Source organism: Heterocephalus glaber, unplaced genomic scaffold (assembly GCF_053883595.1).
Source record: "Heterocephalus glaber isolate CG9 unplaced genomic scaffold, H.glaber_assembly_v1.0 deba00000594, whole genome shotgun sequence".
NCBI classification, from domain to species: Eukaryota; Metazoa; Chordata; class Mammalia; order Rodentia; family Bathyergidae; genus Heterocephalus; species Heterocephalus glaber.
Window position 1 is genome coordinate 9,756,826 of NW_028258151.1, and position 25,125 is coordinate 9,781,950.

At 38.9% G+C, this 25,125-nt stretch overlaps 2 long non-coding RNA genes across 3 annotated transcripts in view; both read right to left on the minus strand.

Annotated features, from left to right (window-relative positions):
• Positions 1-3,389: 3,389 nt before the first annotated feature.
• On the minus strand, positions 3,390-10,168 carry LOC147829486 (uncharacterized). Its single transcript, XR_015448904.1, has 3 exons — positions 9,127-10,168; positions 8,200-8,282; positions 3,390-4,659 (listed from the first exon to the last, which is right to left on the minus strand). It is a non-coding gene; the product is annotated as an uncharacterized LOC147829486 (long non-coding RNA).
• Positions 10,169-10,579: 411 nt separating this feature from the next.
• The window catches only part of LOC147829487 (uncharacterized), a 70,951-nt gene continuing 56,405 nt past the window's right edge, over positions 10,580-25,125 (minus strand). For both annotated transcript variants that reach the window (XR_015448906.1, XR_015448905.1), the window contains exon 3: positions 10,580-15,315. This is a non-coding gene — a long non-coding RNA (uncharacterized LOC147829487). The remainder of the gene's footprint in view (positions 15,316-25,125) is intronic.

A 25,125-nucleotide genomic window follows, 5' to 3' on the forward strand; every position in this document is an offset into this window, starting at 1 on the left:
CTAACATATCTGATTATGTAAATGCAAACATTCCAAAATCAGGAAAAAAATCTGAACTCCAAAGCACTCCTGGTCCCAACCATTTCAGATAAGAGATGTTTAACCTGTACTGAGCCAGAATAAGGAACAGAATTCTCCCTGGACTTTGGCCTGCATTGCCCAGTGCTTCAGTTCTCACCTGAAAAATGTTTTGACATGACAAATACTACAGAGAGCTGCAGTGGCACATGCTGCATGTCCACGTTTCAGATGCAATGACAAAGGTGCTAAGTTTTCTTTAGGACTAGAAGGAAGTATCTGGGCTTGACATCTGAAAAGCCCAGCTCCAGAAAACTGTCTTCCATGGCAAGGATGCCCAGGGAAAGCTCCAACAAGCAGGACAGATATCTATTCAGGCCAGCCATAAAGTATATCATCCCCGTCTCAAAAAAGTATAAGGCTAGAGATCCCTGGGAAAGGGAGGGCAGTGGGAAAGAGTCTATGAAATCCAGCAACACATCCTTTGAGAGGAAGAACCAGCATTTGAATATCTGCCAAAGTGATGGACTCAATTCCAGATTCTAATGGCAGCAATCAAGTAAGACTTTTTTCTTCTTCTAGTTCCTTCTCCTGAGCATAGAGGAGCCAGAAGCAGCAGCTAACAAGTGGAGGAAGGAGGATAAAATCAGGGAAGAAACACACCATGCCTTACTCCCCCCACCCCCACTGCTGCAGATTATGAAACCAGGATTATGACTGTACTGGGATTGGAGGAAACCAGGGTGAGCAGGAGAAAAGAAGCTTTTATTTGGATTAGACAAGTCATCATCATACTAAAAATGAGACTATTTTATACTTCAAAGTGATAGAAAAAGCCAAGAAATTTGCCTGAGATCTTATTCAGGTCTTTGAAAGAGACTCAACATACAAAACTAATGATGATGGGGGAAACACAGCTATTTCCCACATGTATATCATTGAGTAGAGTCCCTCTTACACACTCGGGAGGAGGCCTTGCCTACTAGGAAGCATGACAACTGTTAGTCACGTAACTGTTTCTCCTATTATTGAATATATTACAGAGGCTCAATGAGTTTGGGGTTTGAAAAGATTATGAATCTGTCGTAATTTAAGAAATAATTGCCACAAGGTAAACCTATAAACCTATTCTCCCCCTATATGTTAAAATATATTCAATGCATAAGTGTACCCAAATTGCAAAAGTAGCAAAATGCCATTAGACTAGAAGGGGATTTTTCTTGCAATGCAACCTAAATCAGAGAAGCAATTATGAGCTGAATGTGGAATTATTCTAATCTCCAAAAGAACTAGAATCGTCAGTGACAGCCCTTTCATGATAGGACATAAAAACTTCTTACACATGGGGAGTCCCAGATGTATGAAAAATCAAGACACAAGATAAAAATAACCTCAGAACACCAGCCTCGCTACAAATGTATTACAGAAATTCTTATTGTCTCTCTCAAGCAAAAGAGTAAGATGAGCATTGGAATTATGTTGCTTATTATTAGATAAGAAAACTTTTAAATGGAATTTTTCAGTGAAATGCCAAGTAACATACAACTTTCACACCCAAGTCAAGAATTACAGTACATGCACCCACTGATTTAACTGAATGATGTCAGAAAGTACTGACCCATCATAACATTCTTTGAAAACAGAGTACAATGCCAGTAGGAAGTGTCCTCGTGCCCAGATTCAGTTTCTTCTCAGACCTGCACACGATACTCTCTGTGTACTTCAGGATGAAGATCATATCGGACAGACATGGAGAACTCATCACATATAGCACCATAAGCCCAGGGCCTGACAGACAGGTGAACAAGAGCATCTATGGGGACAGAATGGAGTCATAACAAAGCAGTGACAATAAGTGATGGAAAAGTACATCTAACTTTGAGAGAAGAGAGCCACTAACACTAAGCAATTTACTTAAAATTTGAATGAAAGTATATGACATCCCCCACTTCTTAGCAAATGGAAACAACTCTAAATTTTGGGAAAATCTGTCAGATGGTAAAAGCCTAGGAATAGATTCTCTTTGCCTATTAGCCACTAAAAATCCTGTTATATATTTCTCTATTTAGGAAAAGATATTTTATTAATTCGTTTTCTAACAATAATGGCATTTGTGCTTGATATGCTAATATTATCAGAGAGTTGAAAGTAATAAAAGTGTGAAGCTGGGGAAATGGAAACAACAGTTATAGTAAGAGATTTAATGCTTATTTAAATACACTATCTTTATACTTTTTAGAATATACTGTAGTCTTTATAAGACATGGAATTCTTTAGATATGTAACCTTTATAAGTGGAAGGAAAAACAGATATTGAGATTCTCCTTTAAACGTATTATTTTACAAATAAAAAATGTTGAAGCAAAAAGTGAGATTTTCTGGGTCATAGAGTTAATTAGTGGCATTTGTTCATCATTTGTTTAGTCACACATATTTGAGTGCCTGTAAATTTAAGGAAGTACATTTAAGGACAGTATAGAATATCAAAATGATTAAAAAAAAAAAAAAACCCAGGCTAGGCTGATATGATCCTGGGTGCAAGGAGTGATGATAGGTGTCAGCCCACATAAATGTAATACCAATTTTATCCTGTCGCATTTGCTAGAGTGTATACAGTATCTTACAGGAGATTCGAGCTATGGAAAATCAGGGGCCAGAGAAAAGAATTCAGAAAAGACAAATCTGGAACTAGGTAGCGGAGGCTGAAGAAGTCAGAAACACAATCATTGGCTTGAGTGGGACATTCGTTTGGCCTGGCTTGGTGGGATCAACAAGGTGCATAATAAAGCTATAAAGTTAAGCAAAATTCTTACTGTGAAAAGTCTAGAGCTCCCTGAGCAGACAGATTAGCTGTATTTTGCTAAAAAGTGAGAGCACTCATAGGAGTGCTAAGTAAGATTATCAGGTCATTTCATTATTCAAGATGCAGACTGGAAGGGCCCGATGGTCACACACAGAGACAGCGGCAGAGGAAGGTAGCGGCAGAGGAAGGTAGCGGCAGAGGAAGGTAGCTGCACAGGTCCCCAAGTGATCCTGGCCACCAGGCAAGGTCTGAACTAGAGAAGAAAAGGGGGAGTCACCGCTGACTCTGACAATGTCGGTGCCAATGATGGGAAAAATTCCACGGAGAAAAAAAGGGTCTGGTATGGAAGAGGAGTTCAATCTGGAATATACTAACACCAGAGTCCAAATTTCACGTCAGGCGTTTGGTCTCTATAGGCCTGTGCTCTCTCTCCTATATCACCCTAACTTCCCTAAGGGTGAACTTAGAAATAATTAATTACCTAATAGCTACCACAATTAATTTGTTCCTAGTTGTTCATTAGAAACTAGATCTTACATATCTTCCAAGGTTTTTAATATTAGCCATTTTTAAATTTTATTTAAAGTAGTTTCATTTTCTCAGCAGGAATTTTAATGCTACATAGCCAGATGTGGGGGTACAACCCTGTAATCCTCACACTCTGTGGGCTGAGGTACCCAGACCAAGAGCTTGAGCCCAGCCTGGGCTACTTAGCAAGTTAGTGAGACCTTGTCTCAAAATAAAAAAGTAAAAAAGAGGGGAGGGTGATGTAGCTCATGTGTAGGCCCTGGGCTTAATCCCCAGTACCCCCTCCAAAAGAAAAAAGCTTTCTATAACAAACATTTGTACAGTGCTTACAATGGTCTGTGTATTATTGCAAACACTTCAAACTCCATATCAATCATTAGTATCCTCATCATACAAACAAGTAAACTGAGGCCCATGAAATTAAGTCATCTGCCTAGAAACCTAGCTGCTCCCCAGATGCTGGGCTCATGGTGATCCAGGCAGTGTGGACTCCGGTTCCCAGCTCCCACCTTCTCAGCCTTGGCCTCCTGCCCAGTCCAGAGCCTGGGGAGGCCAGGCTGCTCTCGTTCTACAGCTCAGTTAGGAGCCTACAGTAACCCATAACTGGTAACGGAGCCTCCCCACAGTCCCTCCCTGCCTCCTCAGAGGCTGCCTCAGGGCTTCCCCCCGACCAGCACTGTCCCTTCTCCTGGGCAACGCCCTCTTTGCCTACCTTCTCCCTCTTTCCAGAACACACATAGAGAACAGACTCCAAACCAGGGCTGAGGGAATGGAAATGAAGTTTGCTTCCAGAGTCTTCCTCCCTTCACATGAGTAGTCCTCTACCTTAAACAGACATTTTAAATACCTTGCTGTAACATTTGGCTTCTGCTGGTGCACTTTGCTGGACCCCCATAAACAAGGCCATGACAGCTGAGGTGTCACACTTAGCCCACCCTGACTTCTCATTTCTACCCCCTCTCCCAGCAGCACTCCAAGAGCTCTTCACTCAAAAGAGAGTGTCAGGGGCATTTAATTAATTCCACACCAACTTTAGAATGAGTGCCATACATCTAAATTTTATTACTTTCCCTTGTGGTTTACAGAGGAAAGGTGTGGCTATGAAACAGCAAGCTCATTAACAAAGATACATTATTAAGAATCTATTGAAAACTGTATGACACTATCGACTATGGGTTATTCCGTTTTACATACTGTGCATGTCAGATAGCTTCAAATCATCTCTAGAGCTGGCAATAATTCCTTAATGGGCTACAGCTTGATCTTCTGATGACAGGAGCAATTACTTCTCTACCTCTCAAATCTCCATGCTGCAACAGAAGAACAAATTGAACTTTCAGAGCAAGTAGCCCATAACACTTCTCAGCAGTATTGAGCTTTACTTCTTAGGTTGTTTTGGTTTTCTTATTTTTATTTCTCCTGTACAACACAAGCTCACAGCACCTATGTGGCTTTGGTGATACATGATTAATGGTGCAGTGCTTGCTAATCTAGTATTTTTAATCTTCCCTTTCTCTTAAAAAAAAAAAAAAAGGTTTCCTTGACTATCTTACCCTCCTTTTCACAGGTACTGAAGTTTGAGAAGTTACAATGGTAGATTACATTTGTAAATGCTGTAAAATACCCAGGACCCATCCATGATATAATTACAGGCACTCATGGAGCGTAGAGATAAGTAAGACAGTGTTGTCCTGCCCCTGTCCCTGGAACAGACTCTTGGACTACAGATCACAGCAGAGAAGAACCAAAACGCATAATCATGAGCAGTTTAGAGAACTTCATGTCCACTAATTATTTAATCCGATCACCTCCCCCAAAGAATACTTCGTAATGTGCCGACCTTAAGATTCGGTTGTCCTGCTGAGCCCCACTCCCTCTATCCAGTGCACATGGTAAGTCATTTGCTAGTAACAGGAAAGAAGCCAATCTGTTTCTCATCCAAGGCTTCTGCACCAGAAATAAATATCTGGCTATTTGGTGAAAGAGAGGGATGACTGTAGATGCAGGCCTTGGCTAGAGATAAGCCTGGGACAAAGGCAGCTCAGAAAGGAGACAATGCTGTCAATCCTGCTAGCTCATGCACTAATCAGCTTAGCTTCTACCACAACAGATAATTACAGACTTTTCTCAGTGGTAAGTAAAGCAATGTAATTAGCCTCATACTTTTAAAAATCTGGTTAAGAGTCATATGCCTGTTAATCTCACCTTCTGGAATTTCTAGCATTGATTAATAAATTGTAGCTGGTATTAACAGGCATGAAAGATTCCAGTTCCTTGGCTGCAGACTAGACTTTACAGAGACTGATTATATAGAGGGATACGCACAGGATGAGAACATAAAGGAGAAAAAATGCACAAACACAAACAGAAGAGAGGGCAGGACTAACAACACGGAGCAGAGGAGAGACAAAACCATAAGGGTGATAAGAGAAATACTGGTGCATTCACTGGAAAGGAAGGTGAAAACAATTCTTTTAAGAGATATTATTTCTTTAAAATAGGTTAAACCTGGTAAATTCCTATGCAGGGAGGATGTCCACATCATCTAAACATGGGAAGAAATAGGAGACACTACTAAAACTGGCCAGGATGACAAGCATCACTGAACCTACCATCCTGGCTGGCCAGAATGAAGGCTCATCCTATACACAGCAGGAAAAATGGTTGAGCACAGAAACGAAGAAGCATTACTCATAAAAGAGCAAGTATAAGAGAAACAAATTAGGTCTAAATTCATTTTTATAAAGTTTCTTCTACGGTGGACTTCTTATTTTTCCATCTGCAGTAGGGTAAATCTTCACTAAAGTCCTGGGATTTGGCCTACAGAGATAGGGAAAGACATTCAGGGAAATTCTGGGCTATTACATGCTCATGTAGCATGCTTTCTACTTGGACACTGTTACGGACTGAACTGTCCCACAACTACCACCACCACCATGCACAGCCTGAAACCCTGACCCCCAGTGTCATTGTATCAGAGACAGAGCCTGTGCGGGCTAAGTCAGGTTACACATAATTGTAATGGTAGGTCCCCCATCTAACTGCCCTTGTAAAAAGAAAAAAGGAAGAAACACCAGAGATATTTCTCTCCACGCAGAGAAAACTGTCATTTGGAGACAGCACAAGGCAACATCCCTGGCAAGCAAAGAAGAGAGGCCTCAGAGGAAACCAAGCCTAAAGGGGCTGTGATCATTGACTTTTCAGCCTCCACAGCTGTGAGGAAACAAATGTCAGTTGTTTAAGCCACCCAGCTGGTGGTATGTTGTTATGGCAAGCACAGCAAACTAAGACAATCATGAAGCATTAATTTTATCAGAAAGAATAAACATTTAATTCAATAGTGTTTTCTACATCTTTGTTTCTGTCCTTGCTGAGCCTCAGAAATTTACAATGGTATCATGAGCCAGGTGTGAAAATAGAGTCAAACATGGGGCTGGTGGTGACTTGGGGGGCCAGGTGCTTGGAAGGCTGAAACAAAAGGATCCCCTCATCCTAAGAGTTTGAGGTCAGCCTGAGCAGCAGGACCTGTCTCATAAAAAGGGGGTGGTGGCTGTGGATGTAGCTCAGAGGTACAGCACTTGCCTAGTGTGTAGAAGGCCCATCCTAAGTATTGGGAGAAAAAAAATCTATACTTGGGTCATCAGAGGATAATGTTGTGGCTTGTATCTAGAGGTCCGCCCAAAGCCTCCTGTGCTCATAGATGGGACTTTTCAGAGCTGGCTGGATCTAAGGTATGTGATACTGGGATTAAGTGTGTGTGGTATTAAATTAGTCCACTGATTAAAATTAGCATAGTTCTGGGTGTGGCTGAATGGATTTACTGAAGACAGGCCTCCTCATGGCACCATGTGGATGGCACCACCCAAAAGGCTTATATCCTAGATGGGATAAAAGGGAAAGGCAGGCCTGCTGATTACTGCCTTCTGCCTGCCACACCATGAACTGTTTCTCCTCTCTGATGTCCCTCTGCTGTGCCATCCTGCCTTAGAACCAGCTGACTATGGGCTGAATCTGTAGGGAACAGAGAAAGGGAACATTACTAGAACCCCTGCAGTAAGTCCTAGTCGACTGCGAGCCATGACAGCACAAGGCGAATCAATTAATTAGAAAAAAATGATAGAAAAATGAGAATTAGAGAAGAAGCTGAGGTTTGGGCCTGATCAGTGCTGCTCTGGGTAGCAAAGACAAAAGACCCTGAGCTTGCCACATCTTTATTCAGTACATCAGGAGAAACAAATGTAACAGGTGATTCAGAGGGCAGTGGGCGAAAATCCCAGAACAAAGAGGGACTGTGCAGATGAAGATTTTGTTCCTCCTCAGGATGTCTTCAACTGGTGTAATCCTGCCCTGGAGCATCACAGCATCAAGGACCATTGAGGTCCTAGCTGTGACTGGAGGCAAAAATAGAGTTATGTCTTGACATGCCATGGCTGGCCTGTAGGCAGGAGAACTAGGCCTAATTATAATTTTAATTGTGAAATGATTTTTCCCCAAAATTATGTAGAATTGCTCCTGACATGAATCCTCTACAAACTGTGAGGTAAATAAACCTTCTGGGTGTCAGGAATTTTGTCTCAGCAATGAGAAAAGCATAACAAAGACAGACAGCAAAGCTCTAAAGAGATAGGAAGAAATGTGGAATATGGAGGAGTTAAAATACAAAAAGTAGGACCTTGCTCATCTATTACTACTCAATTTTTCTTAGAGCTAGCCCTGCTTGCCAAAGTACCCCACAGAGAACAAGCACTGGTTTACTGACTTGGGTAAAAATCTTTTGTGAACAGAGTCTATATTAGTCACAAATACCTGAGGAAAACAATTTAGAGGAGGAAAGGCTTATTGTGACTCACGATTTCAGCGGTTTTGGTCCATGGTCAGCTGGCTCCAAGCAGAAACATCAAGGCAGAAGGGTGTGGTGGAGGAGAGCTGCTCACTGCATGTCAGCCAGGAAGCCAGGAAAAGGAAAGAGCCTGAGAAAGCTGTGGACATGGCCCCATGACCTACATTCTCCAGCCAGGCCCCGTCTCTTTACAGCCCATTCAGCTATGAGCTCATCTGTGGGTTAACCTGCTGATGAGGTTACTGCCCTCACTGTCCAATCACCTTCTGGTGCCTCATAATCCAGCCAAGCTGTCAATCAAGATTAACCACCACAGTCTTCACTGGAGTCAGCAATGCTCCTGAGGAAGGAGCAAATAATCCTAACAGTGAACTGCTGACCTTGGACCTGTGTGCTTTGGTCTCCTTGGCACAGCCCTCCAATGGAGACAGCCCATTATTTTTATGCAGCAGTCAATTTCATCAATGGCATAGAGCCATGCAGCACTAGAGTTCCATATTGCTTCAGGACATCCTGCTTCCTAGGAAGCATTTTAATATTGATCGTCATTATTGTATTTTATCATGTGCCAGCTAGAATGACAAGCTTTAAAATCAATTTGCACTCTAGTACTTAGTAAAGATTTTTAGTTACAGTAATACCCTTTGGATTTTTGGCATCCTCACCCCTTTATTGAAAGGCCAATCTAGATCTATTATTTTATGATCATAAGTGGTTTCATTTCCCTGAAGGAGAATGCCACTTGCTTTAAATGTAAAGTTGAACATGCAAGGTACTTAGGAAATTTAATTTAATAGCTTTAGGTAAACGATCTGTGGAATTAGATATTTGTATCTCTAGCTGTCATTAAAGGCAACCTCTCATAAGTTCATCCAGTATTTCACTTTATATCACAAGTTCCATTAAATTTTCATAAGCAATTTCTTTCAAAGTATACCTAAACCATGAGCAAGGTTGTCTTCTTGAGTAGTTTTACTCAAAAGTGGATTTTCTAGCCATGTTCATCAAAGAAGTCAGAACTGTTTATGAACCTAAAATTAAGAAAAAAAAAATGACCCTATGAGGAAAGGACTTTGGCCATCTATTTACTCTTCAGTCAATGATAACAGAGCCAAATGGTCAGTAATTCAGGCAGGCCTGGACTGGCCACCCAAAATATGCTCATCACAGGTATGAGCACAAAAATTACATATTCAGTAAAATTTGTATTTCCTTGTATTGATATTACATATTCCTCATTAGAGTTTCAAAAATTGCCTGTAGTACTAACATTTAATTTAGAAAATAAGTCTAGATTCACCCATTTATTTCTTCACACAAAGCCTGCATCTATCCCTGAGCATTGTAGTTATACAACACAGTGGAATTATAAGGAATAGATTATTGATTAAAATGGGTTTATGTATAATCCATTACACTAATATTTTTAAATATAAGGAAAATAATCCAATGAAAGTACATCATCTTTCTATACTTTCCGTATAAACTTCCTTTAAACCCAAAAAGAAATTTGGTGTACTTGTTGCCATTAGCAATGGTCTAGATGTTACAAGATACCAAATCTACTCATCCAATTAGGAAAGTTGGGAGCGATGTGGGACTAAGAAAGAAAGGAAGGAAAAGAAAATATTAGATGTCTTATTTTAATTTCTAACACTACATATTTAACGCATAACCTTTGCCTCTGCTCATCAGAAATACAGAAGGTAGGGCCGGGCATTACCTCAGTGGTGCCACGTCTGCTTGGCAAGCACTGAGCTCAATCCCCGATACCACCACTCCCAAAAAGAGAAAGAAAGAAAGAGAAATACAGAAGGTAGAACAGCAATTTAAATAACTTAGAGTAAGCCCATAGGACAGAATATTAGGATCACTAATATAAGGAGTTTGGAGTATATTTAATGTATACTCTGACATATATTTTGTATCACAGGAAAAACATCATGATAATGATAAAAGCAAAATCAGAATATATAAACTATGCACACAGAAAATACGATGTATGGTATAAAATTAATTTTAAATAATATACATACATATAAGAAAGGTAAAAGATAAATATGCCAAAACATTAACTGATAATATCTAAATTATAACATTATAAATGACATGTATTTGGTATCTACAATTTTCTCAAATGTCCTACTTTTATAACAAAAAATTTTAAATTATTAGTTTTTTAAGTTTATGGGAGAAAATGAACAATTTAAATGATTAAAATATTTTCTCTACAGACAAAGGAAAAATTACTTTTAATTACTTCTTTCTTTGAAAAAGAATGAAAAATTTAAATATATAACTAACCTTTCACATGAGTTATTTCTTAATAGTCAAATAATAACTTTGTTCTTTCAGATATTCAATAAAAGGAATGTAGTTGATACCAAGAGGGCAAAACCTAAGCAAATGAGGCATTTAAATTTCCACTACAAAATTTTTCTAACATCTAAAATTTTCCAAGATTTGATCAAATGGCTTTACCCCATCTCTAAATGCAAAACCTGCAATACTTAAGAAGTGCATGTGTTGTGTGGAGATGAGTGTTATTATCTATGCTGCATTTATTCATGAATCCTTTATTAAACATTTAAAATTATTTTCAAAAGCTTGTACTATGATTTAGATCTAAAATGTCTCCTAAAAATCTCATGTCTTCAGAGCTAGGGCTCTTGAAATGACTACATCATGGAGTACTATACATGTTAGGAGATGGGGTATGGGTGGATGGGCAGGTGGATCACTGGAAGCATGACCTGGAATGGTTCTTGTCCCTGGCTCTGCCCTTTTCTCTCTGCTTCCCAGCTGCCATGCATTAAGCACATTCCTTGCTGCATGCCCTTCTGCCATGATATACCTCTCTTGGAGACAGCCGACCATGTACTAAAGCTTCTAAAACCATGAACCAAAATAAACATGTTATGTTTATATAAGAATGATTACCCAGTTTCACATGCTTAGAGGCAGGGCACTGGGGGATATGACCAGGTCAGGGGGTGTTTTATTCATTAGTGGGTTTAGTCAATGATGAGTTCATGGATAAATGTGCTGTTAGGAAGTGGAGCCTGATTAGAAGAGGTGTGTAACAACTGGGCACCTGTCTTTGGAGGATCTCTCTCTCTCTCTCTCTCTCTCTTTTCTTGGATGCCATGAGATAAGAAGCTTTAAGCAGCTCTCTTCTGCCAAGCCCTTCTGTAATGCTATCACTGCACTGGAGCCAGCTGACTATGGACTGAATACCCAAAGCTGTGAGCCAGATTAAATCTCTCCTCCTTTAATTTATGAGTCAGGTATTTTGTCCCAGTGACAGGAATACTAATACAGAATATTGGTACTGGAGAAATGGGCTTATTGGTTTGATTATACCTGATCATGTGGTTTAGAAGCCTTTGGAACTTATTTATGAAAGAAATTTGGAAAGATTTGAAAATATATATTAGAGAAGCCTTAGAATATTATAAGTGGAGCCTTATGTATGATTCTGGTCAGAATCAGAAGACCAGAATGTTGAAAGGAATGCAGACAGAAATACCAGGCTCAGGAAGTTTCAGTTGGAAACTTCACTGGTAGTTGGACTAAAATCTGTCTATATTACACTGTGGCAGAAAAATTTGTCTTCAGTTTGCCCACATCATGAGACTGTAGGACACTGACAACAGCAATGGACCAATAGATCTAATGAGTAAACTTTCAAGACAGCCCAACATTCAGGCTGTAGCATGGATGGTGCTAGCTGCATTTAGCTGGATGTACAGTGAGAATTACAGACAAAAGGCAGAGCAGAAAAACTTGAAATATTAAATTTGGGCTCAGAAGTAACCATATGTAAATTGGGATCAAAGGACTTGTGGTTACTGAAGAGCTCAGTACCATTAAAAAAGGATCAACTATTTGGCACAGGGCCAAGAAGAAAGATCCCTGGAAGCCATCTCTGGAATCTGAAAATCCCTATCCATCAAAGGCTAAAGAGTGTAAAAGGGTAAAGGCCCTCAAAAGAGTTCATTTTGAGAAGACAGTCCAGGGTTTCCTGCTAATTCAGGGATACCTACTTAATGCACTGCTGCAGTAATGTTTCAAGGTAACTGGGCTACTGTGAAAGCTAGTGGCAGACCTTGGTATCATCTGTGTGTTATTGTTTTTTGAGGCATGCAAAATGAAGTTATGGGGTCATGGAGGTTTCCATCCAAATTTTAAAGGAAGGCCTTGAAGGCCAGGCAATGTGCCCCTGAGACAGTTCAGGTATCCCTCATTTAACAACCTCCCTGTTTAATGACTGTTCTGAGTTATGACTGAGGTACACTGTTCAGACTTACAATCCTCTGCTCAGACTTATAACTCATCTTTCTTTATTGTACAGTTCTATATATTTTGCTTATAGAGCCTCAATGTCTTTTTTACAGTACACCTTATTATATAGTATAGTAATTTTTATAGTACAGTACTGTAGTGTTATGTTCTGTAATACAGTACAGTACTGAATGTAAGAGTTATACCAATAAAAGTAAAGTCATCAAGTTGGAATTCCTTTTAGCCATTCCTCTGTTCTGAATATTGTACTGTATATACTATATAAAATTTCTCATTTAGCAACCACTTCATTTAATGATCTAGTCACAGGAATGGAGCTCAGCCATTAGAGGAGAAATGTCTGTAATTTATGAAGCTATGAGAGTGGAGTCAAAGGTTCAGTGGAGACCCCAGGAAGTTGGAGATGCCAAGAACATGGGGCATCTGCCAAGGGAAGCTCCAGTTGTTGAGAATAGCCCAGCAGAGAAGTCATGTGGCCTGCAACTGGAAAAGCCATAGAGGCAGGATTGCACAAGCTTTTTGGAGCACATGCTTCACCACAGTTTGTTCCAGGTGCTGGACATGGAACTACAGGAGTTTATGTTTGTCTTAATGGTTTCTGACTTGCTCTGGTCCAATTTCCTTCTATCACCCTATTTCTCCCTTTGGAATGGGAATGCTTACCTTGTGTCATTGTATGTTAGACATATTTGACTTTTGATATTTCCTTTTGATTTTTATAGGGCCTCATAGCTAAGAGTTTGCCTTGTGTCTCAGAGGAGATTTTGGACTTTGACATTTCAGCACTGCTGAAACTTGTAGACTTTGGTAGCTCTAGATACACTTTATATAATGAGATGGATGTGAGCCTTTTGGGGTCCAGAAACAAAATATTATGGTTTCTATCTAGAATGTTTCCCCTGAAGTCTTGTGTGTTTAGAGGCAGGTATTTTAGGATAGGATTGGAACATGCTGCCACTGTACTAAACAGGGGATTGAGCCCTTGATACATTTAGGGCTAAAGGTGTTGTTAGGAGATGTGGCCTGGATGGAAGAGGTATGTAACTATGGGCTTACCTTTAGAGGTGTTATGTCTGTGTTTGGATGTCCTTCAAAGCCTCATGCTGTCATAGGTGGGGCTTTTCAGAGGTGACTGGATTTAGAGTGTGTGACACTAGGATTGATTCATGATGCAATGCTAGGATCAAGGGCACTAGGATTAAAGGTGTGAGTGCTACCTGCACTAAGTAGCCTGGATAAGATGTAAGGAATAAAAAGAGCTATGGTCATCCCTTGCTTGCTCTGCTACCTTCTTCCCACCATGAATTGTTTCTCCTCTGCTATGCCTGTCTTCCATGCCACCCTGCCTTGAAGCCAGCCAATTATGGACTAAAACCTCAGCAAAATATGAGCTAAATAAATCTTTCCACCTTTAACTCTGAGTATCAGGAATTTTGTCCCAGCAACAAGAAAAGTAACTAAAACAAGAGGTGTATCTCCCTCCCTGACTCATCACTGTCTCTCTGCTTCCTGGCTACTGTGAGGTGAGGAGTTTTCCTCTGCCATATATGTCCACCCTGCCAGTTCTTCTTTGGAGCCAACTAACCATGGACTGAATCACCCCAAACCAAGCTAAATTAAATCTTCCCTCCTTTAGCTTGTGCAAATCAGGAGTTTTGTCCCAGTGACAGGAAACCTGACTAATATAAAACTTCTCCTCTGTTAATCTGAAGGTGTGGGTTATTTTATCCTGGCACAGGAAAGTGACAAATACAGTGTGCATGCCTTTATATATACTTAATAAAAAATATTTAAAATCAAGAAAAATAATTTTGTGTAATGCAGTAACTTGCTTAAAATAAAAAATGTGATTTGAGTTGTACCATGAAAAGAAGACATACTTATGCAGTAACTCTCAGCTAGGGATCTTGATTTATAAGAGTAAGAAGGTGAACAAGAAAGAAAATATGGATACAAAAAAATCAAAGGAAAATATATCCTTTATAATATTGGAATTTTGCAAATTTGTCTTCATATTTTCTCAGACATTATGTATTTCGTGTGGTAGATTGAAAACAAAGAAATAAATCACAAAAGTTTCAGTTGTTCCTTCCACATAGAGATAAAACATACATTAGTTTCTCATGATAATGGGCTTAGCCATGTGACTTCTTTGGCCAAAGGATATTAGCAAATGTGATTATATAGCATATACAATCAAACCTTAGTTTTTAATTAATTCCAGAAACATGCTTGTAATCCAAAGCACTTGCATATCAAAGCCAATTTCCCCATAAGAAATAATGGAAACTCAGATGATTCCTTCCACAACCCAAAAATATTCATAGAAAATGATTACAATACTGTATAATATAATACAGAATAATAAAGAAAATACAAAATATAAAGAAAAATAAACAAATTAACCTGCACTTACCTTTGAAAATCTTCATGGCTAGTATGAAGGAGATAAGAGAGAGGAAGGTTATTGTGCAAGATGACTTTCACTATCACTAACAGAATCACTGCTGTCTGTTGGCTCAGTAGAATCATTTGTTTTCATTCAACTTTAACAAGGAGCTTTTCCAATAACACTTTTGCCTCCTTTTGATAATTTCATGGAAATGTGACATTGCACTGTCAGTAAACAGATTCATCACCCACACTGCTACAGCTGTATTCAGATGCTGCTTTTCTACAAAATTTTGCACCCTTTCCCACATTTTACATATCTCTGTAATCTCATTTGAAGTGAGAGATTCCTCCACCTTTTTCTCCTCCTCTTCTGCAGATGCGATCTCCTCCATAACCTCTTGCTGTTGGAAGATGATCACCCACAATCCTGCAGTACGAGAGAAAGAAAACTATTGGCTCAGTTGTGATCGTGTGATGTTCAGCATTGCATATTTCTCATATTGCAAGACATCATTTGTTTATCATTCTAAAATTTATTAGAAATATTTTCTCAAGGTTTTGCTATATATATTTAATTGTGAGAGAGCATATAGAAAGAAACTCATGGAAAACCACCTATGTGGCCATGTCAAGAAAACCAAAGGACATGCTAGCATTACACTGATGTTAGTGCCAACACCTAAGAAATAGAAACACATTTTAATAGTAGCATTTTTACATTACATTGAGTCTGTAGCGCTAAAACAAACAAACCATTGTGCATGGTTTTGTCTTTTGGGAGAAGGAAGAGAAAAAGAAAGATGAAGGAATTACAAAGATGTAGGAATCACAAAGATGTAGAGATCACAGAGATCCTATATGTTCCGTACTACAGAAAAGCAAGCAAGGATTTTTAATTGCAGAGAAGACCTTTGTGAAGTGCTTTGGTCTTGGGTATTATTTTTAACTTGGGTTGTTCCTTTTTTCTCCCCACCAGAGGTTTAATTTTTCAATTTGAAGTGCTATTGGTATAAAGCATGCCTCATTAGCTTGTGGGTGGTAGCTGGTATTCATTAATTCAGTTCTCACTTCATTTGCTTTGCACACAGTCATAATTAGCTTCCAAATAACTTAGGTACCTTCAATAGATTTATGACTATAATTTTATTCTACATTTGCTTTTTTGTTTACTCATTTTCCCCTTTTCTGATACTTTATAGACATTAAAATTTAAAAGGCCAAAGCTACTTTGGAGTGATTTGATGTTGAAATTTTGGGCATCCAGTTGTCTTGTATGATAAAGGCATAGAGATTTCAGCATTTTAGAAATTCTCTTAACATTCCTGATTAGCATTCCTGATAAAAAGGCAAACAATTAAAATTTTAAATCTGTTAAAAATGCTTTAAATTTAAAGAGAAATTTTGAAATCTCATGCCATCTCAGCCTTTTGTATTTATTGCTTCAATCTTCACAGATTGAGTAAATGTTATATTTGAAATACTACTTTCATATGGGAATTTTACTACATTGACAAACATCAAGGCCATGTGTTGATGTTGCTGTTGTGGTAGATTGAAAACAAAACAAAATAACAACAGCAGTTTACTGCTGCTCCTTCATGTAAAGACAGAACCTATATTTCTTTCTCCCGAGCCTGGACTTAGCTGTGTGACTTTTTGGCCAGAGAACTTCAGCAAATATGAGCTGAAACATGAAGCTTGTCTTTACCCACTGTATCTGGAACGCTGTGAGGAAGTGTGGACAAGCTATGTGACCAGTTTTTCTTTACCCAAACCACCTACCATACCTGTAAATAAAGGGATCTAGAGCCAGTCAGACACCAGGCAACCTGCCTGCCACGTTGTCAGCCAAACAACACTGAAGTGGACTCCCTGGGACTCGGGATACACAGCTGAACTGAGGTCACACTGTAGGCCTCACATGGAGCACAGTGGTACATGCCTGAAGTCCCAGCTACTCAGGAGGCTGAACCTTTTGAGTTCATGAATTTAAAACCAGCCTGGAAAACACAGTGAGGCTTTGTCTCAGAAAAAGAAAAGAAAAAGAAAAAACTGCTAGCCCACAGAATTGTGAGTAAATGAGCTAGCTAATGGTCTTGGTTCTAAAACACTAAGCTTTTAGGTTATCTGTAGCATACCAAAGCTTGTTGATTTAACTAAAATTTCTTAAATATTAAAGTAAATCTAAAGCCCTCTTTTTAACAATGATCATGATTTTATTATCAATTAATCAATGACAAAAACGGTTAAAATTCCCACAAAGAATGTAAAAATGCCTTGAAATGAAACTGAATAAACCCACCACAAGGCAACTTAACATATTCATTAGATATCCTCTAACTATTCAACATGGTAAATATAGCAAGACATGGGTAGTAGGTAAACAAGCAAATGTGGCTGCTACCCTGAGAAGTTCACACTGTAAAACAGGAGCATCAAGAAATCTTACCTGTGGGAGGAGAAGGAAGGAAAGGAGATCAAAAATGATCAAGTCCCTCTCTCCTCTCTTTCTTTTTCTCTGTCTTTCTCTGTCTCTCTGTCTCTGTCTCTCTCTCTCTCTCTCTCTCTCTCTCTCTCTCTCTGTATGTGTATGTGTGTGTTAGTGGATGTAATTAATATATATCACAAGCATATACTAATTAGAATAAGTTTTAAAAGAAATCTCACTTAGCTCCATCAGTAAGAAACAAAAGTCAGTGGAATAGTTGATACTGTGTTCTCCATACAATAAAGTTTCCACTCTTTACCAATAGGTGTAGATGAGTCACTTCAGCATTCACTAGGGCTTATTTAGCCCAACTTTATTTATAACTCTTACAAATTAGATCATCTGGTTCCCAAGGCAGGGATACTGATACCAAAAGAGAATGGCTATAAACAAAGGAATTGACAGAAAACATACAAAAAGCATGTTCAATAAGTCAAGAAGCAAGGTATCTGAGACCACTGAAAAGCCCTTTCCTCCTCATTGGTTTCCGGCGCACTATGAACATAGTGCATTTGTGCATAGTCCCTGCGATGACTCAGCTCGTCAAACACCTGATAAACTGTGTATGAATATATGCTGCTTAAAAGGTCAAATGTCCCCCAAAACAAAAACAAAAAATTAACATCCCGGGCCGGGGATTTAGCTCAGTGGTTTCGCCGCCTGCTGCGCAAGTGCCAAGGACAAGAGTTGGATCCCCGGTACCAAAAAAAAAATTAACAGCCCAATTCAAAGTAGACAATGGATTTGAATAGACATTTCTCTAAAGGAGATAAAAAAGTGGGCAAGAAGCACTTCAAAACATGCTCACTATTACTAGTGAATAGATTCAGTACTTTTACTTCAGAATTATGTAAACTGTGATTGTCTTTCAGAAAATTTATTATTTGCTAAAATCAGTTAAGATTTTTTATACGTGTAAATGACCATGAAGATGTATTTTATAAAATGTTCTGTACAGTAGAGTTATACCACCGAGGTGAACGGTTGGAGTGGATTCCTTCCTATAAAGTCTTATCTGCGCCTGTGTCTTGAGAATGTTTGTCTGTTACTGTCAGCCAAGTGTTGTTACAGAGAGTGCAGCTTCACACAAACTGAACCTCTCCTTCATATAGTTTTGTGGCATGTATTGTTTATTTCCGTCAATAGACTCTTCCTTTACAGATGGTATGTGGTCTTCACGTTGTGTTTCATTGGCCTGGAGGTTTCAAAGCAGAAGATATTAGATCCCCATTTTCATGACATTGCCAGTTATGTCTTTGTCTACGTTTAATACTTTGTATTGAAAACTTTAAATGCTGCGGATTTTTGTAGATTTCTAATACCAAAGACAGAAGTAAATGTTTTTCATATACTTTGTCTTGCCTGTATGCAGCCCTTGTGTAATATGGTGAATTAGAATGATGTACTTTGTAATATATTCTAAATATGTCAATACAATAAATAGTTACTACTTACAAAAAAAATGCTCACTATTACTATTATTAAGGAAATGCCAATCAAACCACAATGAGATATCACTCCACACTATTAGGATGGCTATTGTATTAGGCACTTTCCTTATTTGCAGGGACAAAATACCTGACACTCACAACTTACAGGAAAGGTTTATTTTGGCTCAGAGTTTCAGTGGGTTCAGTTCATGGTTAACTGGCTCCAAGACAGAAACAGCATGGTGGAAGAGCATGGCAGAGAAAAGCTACTCAACCCAGGGCAGCCAGGAAGCAGTGAGAGAAAGGGGGAGTGGGGACAACAATAATATATATTCTTCCAGATCACAACCCTAGTGACCTACCTCTTCCAACTAGGCCCCACCTCCTAACAGCACACTTAGCTAGGGACTCCTCCATGCATTAATCCACAGATGAGTCCCCCTATGATCCAATTACCTTCCAAAAGCTCCACCTCTGAATACATGAGTCTTTTGGAGGACATTTTAGATTTAAACTGTAAGAGCTATCAACCAAAAAGCAAAAACTAGTAAGTATTGGGAAGGATATCAAGAAATTAGAACTGTATCTTAATGGTGGAAAAATTATATATGGTACAGCCACTGTGAAGGTAGAATCACAGTTCCTCAAAATATTAAAAACAATTACTATACAACCCATAATTCTACCTCTGGATACACACATAAAAATGACAGCAGGGACTTAGATATTTGTACACAGATGTAATATGGCAGCAGTATTCACAACAGCCAAAAAGTGGAATGGACCTAAAAGTCCACCAACAGATGAATAAACCAAATATGGCCTGAGGGCTGAGGTTGTAGCTCAGTGGTAGAGAACTTTTCTCGCTTGCACAGGGTCCTGGGTTTGATATCCATAACCACACAAAAAAGGAACCTATACATACACTGGATTATTATTTACCCTTTAATAAAATTCTGACAGTATGACCACATGAACAAACTTTAAGGACATTATCCATGTAAATAAGCCAGGCACACAAAAATAAATACAATATGATTCCATTTTTGTGAGGAACCTTGAATAGCCAAATAGAGAAAAAGCCTGGAACAGGGGTTACTAGGAGTTGGAGGTGGGGAAGTTGGGAAGTTTATTGTTTAATGGATGCAGTTATAATGATGAAAAAGCTCAGAAAGATGTATAGTAGTGATGGTTGTACAACAGTATGAATGTCCTTCATGGCACTGAATTGAACACTCAAAAGTGGTCAACAAAAGTTTTAGATTAATGTATATTTAAACACAATACAAAATGGTCAGGGTCAGTTTGTTGTTGTATATAAGGAATACTAGACATAATGATTTGGTAAATTTTTATATAACTTGACTTGGAAACATTAAGGGCAAAGAAAATGCTGAATGACCCTTGAAGGACAAGTGTGAAGAAGCCCACCAGATGGCATGCAACTATCTCAGCATGGCAGTGCACACAAAGGCAGAGGCCAAAACACACAAACACACACACACACACACACACACACACACACACTCCTCACTCAGAGGAGGGAATATATAGGAAGAGGGAAATTGAAGGATAAGAGAAAACAACATTCTTATTATAAACAGGCATCAAAGAAATTAGAACACATGATCAAAAGTTTTATCAACCTACTGAAAATTTCTTTTCTGGTGAGGGGAATGATATGATTCTTAAAGAAATAGTCTCAGCAGCATGCACACTGAGTAGAAGGGGGAAGTTTCTGGTCACAGACACCTGCTGGATGCTGCTCAGTGATCCTGGCACAAGATAAGGACCCAAACTAGAATTATGATGTTGGGGAGGAGTGAAAGACAAAGAATACAAAAGACATTTCAAAGGAAAACAACAGATTTGAAGACTTACTAGAGTTAGAAATAAAAATATTTTATCCCACTTTATTGATAGTCCATCTCAGTATAGAATGAAGATATAGATTGTAAGCCTGAATTTTTGGGAGGAAAAATCATACTGTAAAGTTGAGCCTTTGCTGTTCATAAGAACTGCAATACAAGAAGAGTGTCCTGAACAGCACAGTGCTAGGAACAGTTATCCCTCTGTTTAATAAATCTCACATCAATGTTTGGCCTTCTTTTATCCCTACTTTAAAGATGAGAAATCTGAGTCTGAAAAAGCAAATGACTTGTTCAATATCTCTTAGTAAGTAGATGAGCATACTGCTACTTTAATAGTAAAGTAGTACAAATGAAACAAATACCTTCATGTTTTTGTATTACAGTGAAAACATTTTATCAGCTATCACAATCCATAAAATGCTGCAGAATACTGTAGAAGAATGAGCTCAAAATAAAATACATTAATAGTGACTTGCAACATCCCATAGTATCTTAGTGACCCTTAATCTGAAGCGTTTTGCAAGTTTTAGATAAAATGACATAGCATTGGGTAAACTGAGCATTATCTACTGTCTCACTACTAGATCTTCAATTTTCAGGATCATATACTAAAATAAAAAGTGTTTAATTTAATGTATGTTCTAGCACTAATTAAATAAAACAGAATTATAAACCTAATTTTACCTCCAAAATAAGTTATCTGATAATTTAACATGTAATAAATTTCTGAAACTGAGAATGTAATTTCTCTGAATACAGATATAATTTATAGGTTATGTTGGAAGAACATTGATGAATTGTTTCTGAACTACATTGTCTCCCTCCTTCTTATCTAATTATTAAATGCATTAATATGCACAAGAACAATTTAGACTTTTATAATTAACCCAGCTTGTGGAAACAAAATTATATTAGTGAATATCAATCAAGTGCTGTTTGTATTTTTTAAAACTGTTTGCAGTTAGATGCATCCTTCCTTTAAAAAGGTTAATCACAGTGATTTGAAGCTCCACAGATGAAGGCACTGTGGATGTCTGCATCCCACCAGCCTGTGTAACAGTGGCTGTCCTGAAGTCACCCGCTCACTCTCCCTGCGGCTCACAGGGGAGGACTGCAACATCAGGAAGGCCCCTGCCCACATATTTCTGCAAGTCCTGAAAGGGAAAGAATAAATCTTCTGTTACCTGCCCCCAGCCCTTCCTTCTGGAGGCTGTTTCCTTACAGGAAAACTTGTAGTCACTGCTACAACCTCCCATGACCTCCATGTCAAGGTGCCACCTCTATCTTCCTGAAGTAGCCAGTCTTGGGGAGCAGGAGCTATGCCAACGGCTGCCTGGGTTGGAAATGAGTCCGTCTCACATACTCAGTGCCCTGCTGACTATTGTCCTGGGTGCACAGCCCTGCTGACCTACAGGTATCACATTTCTCATGAAAGCAGCTCCTGCAACTTTTCCTCCACCTCACTCATCAAAGCTCAGAAATTCAATAGGCCACAGCATTATTGCTCCCTCTACTGTTCATATGTTCCCCACCCTGCCCTTAGATGTTCCTGAAATTTTCAAAATTCTTTTCGCTTTAACCTAAAACATGATCTCTTCTGCATAGCAATCTATGCTAATAGATGTCCTTATGGGCTATCATCACACTATCATCAACAAACAGTAAGATGCTCACTCAATCTGATCTCAGCTAGATCCACTTTAAATGGTCATGGACTAAAATTATTTTTATAATTTAGGTGCAACAAAACAAATACTAGAATCATAAATAGAAGCAGAGATACATAGCATGCTAATAAATGCAAGCATCAAGGGACTAAAACTTAGCCAGAGGTATTTTTTTTTCTCCATTTACCCATTCTTATTGCCTAAAAAATAGGAAACACTGTCTAAAATCACACAAAGGAGAGCCACTGGCTATTTCAAAAGTATAGACTGGAAATTGATGCGCTGACATGTTTTAATAAACCATTTTTTTATTCTCTGAATTTGAAATTCACTCCCTGCTTGGCTAGTTGGTCTCATAAATCCTCCTTTCTTTGGATTTACTTTCTAAGTGAATGTTTGCTACATTATATGTCAATCTTAAAACTTGTGGATGTGCTTTGAGTATAAAATATTTTTAAAAGTCCTTATTTCTTTTATAACTTTTTTTTTTTTTTTGGTACTGGGGATTGAACTCTGGTCCTTGCACTTGTGAGGCAGGAGGCAGAACCACTGAGCTAAATCCTGGCCCTTTTATAACCTTTTTTAAAAGACTGAGGTAAGTTGTTTAAAATAGGAATAAGTATTTCATTTTGAGGCATTTGTGAAATTATTGAGTTGCAGTGTAAATATGAATATATGCACATATAGAAATAACACAACCTAGTAAAAGCCTTAAAATATAAACTTGTAAAAACCTTTTGGTAGCTTCCTGTTTATAGGTATACACATACATGTATGTAGATAGAAAAAAATATATATATATATAAAATACATATTTGGGCTTTCATGCAAATACAGTAAGAATCTCTTCTTTATTCCAACACTCAAATTCTATCAAACTTACAAACACATTTGGAGACAGATATTAGGTTTCAGTTTCTAAGAATAGAATTAACTTCAAATTCACCAAGATTAAGAGAAAGCTGTCCAATGTGTTTAATACTAATTTATGTACAGACCCAAAATTAATTGGTCCATTCTTTCTCATTTGGATCAATTAGTAGGCTCAACTTCAATCAATTTAAATATGTAGCATTTTTCATTCACTGGATCCATCCAAGAATCTAAACATACTGTTATTACAAAGGTTTGGTAATCTACACTCCAAACAAAATCAGTTGGGAGATAGAAATATTTACAAAAGAATTAAATATTCTTCTATGAAAAAGGGGGGTTATTCTAAAGAAAAAAATAAGATTCAGGATATTCGTTGTGTAACAAGGTAGACTCTAAGCCTATTTTATTGGAGATGAGTTTCAAGAAAGTTGAAAAAGTGATATGACTTGTAGAGTCAAAATTGTAGAACCAAAAGGAACTGAAGCTTGTGGCTATGGTCTAATCAAAACTAACTAAAATACTATATAGTAAAATAAAAAGACAATATTCCAATGGAATGGTTTATTACAGAGTTTATTATCAAGGATGAAGTAGACATACTGTTTAAGACACCAGAGGAGCATACGTGGAGCAGTGACCTGAGGTCCCAGGGAGCTGTCTCTTACTTCAGCAGTGTTTGGATGGAACAGACCAGAATCTCTCACCCAGCCTGCAACTGCCTTCCTATATCCTCTCCAGCTGCATCACCTGGACCATCAACTCCCACATCTAGGACCAGTCAACATTGCTTTGTGCTTCCCTCCTCATTATCACAACCTTGAGCTCCCAGATGCATCAGAATTCCACATCAGTGGGTTCTGCACTCAACCATGGAGTCAGTCTGGATCTGCAGGCTTCCTAGCCTCCCCTTCTCCCAGCTTCTGGTTCACCTCAGCCACAAGACTCTGGAGGGCATGGCTCCTTCTTGGAGATTTGACTGAGGAGAAGCCTATGCGGTGTCTTAAGATGCAAAACCTGCTCAGTGCTGAGCTCTCATCCTGGATGTCCAGCTGCCTTCTTTGAATGAGTGGGGCAAAACCCTGGACACCATGGAGGGGCCATGGTCCTAGAGAAGCATCTGGAGTTCCCTGGATATCTGCAGCCAGGGTGTTGCCTGCACCTCTGTGACCCCAAAGAAGCACTTTGCAGTGAAAACATAAAATGCCTGGAGAAGATGGAAGACACCTTAGCAAACCTCTGCAGCCAGAGCCCCAGGCCAGACTGGGCAAGCATCTCCCTGAAGGATTCATCTTCTGGTATGACTGCCATCTCCTCTGCATCTCCTCCTTCTGCTGGAGGATCTCCTAGCCATGTGGCAGCTTTGAAACTAGCCCAGACCTCTCTTCCAAGCCTTGGACCAAATGAAAGTAAAGATTTTTGCCAGCTTGAGGGGTGGAAAGATTGACATCACATGCAAAGTCTATAGTTATGAAAATATTTAAATAGTAAAGAAACATTAAATATGTTTTAAAACTATAGTTTCCAGAAATCCTGAGCCAAAGGAAAAGGAGAAAATGTTTAGGAAAAGTTACAGAGAAGTCCTACCTGTTCTCTCCCAAGAGAGCTGCATGAGGGCAAAACTGACAAATGGACATGGGTCTCTCTGTGATCAGTAACTTCAAGAAATGAGCACAAATAATTATCCCTACCCACAAGACAAGATTGAGGTATGTCTGACCAGCAAATACTAGAACTACGCCAATCTGCACTCAGTCTCTTCAGAAAGGCTGATCCCTCACATTCACTGCCCCTCCCCCCCGCCCGGGACAGTTCCAGTGGACAACATCAGCTTCCCTTGCAGTGCTGCCCTCTGGGCCAGAGCCACCTGGGAAACCTAAAGTTTCTTGCCTCACCCCACCATCTGTG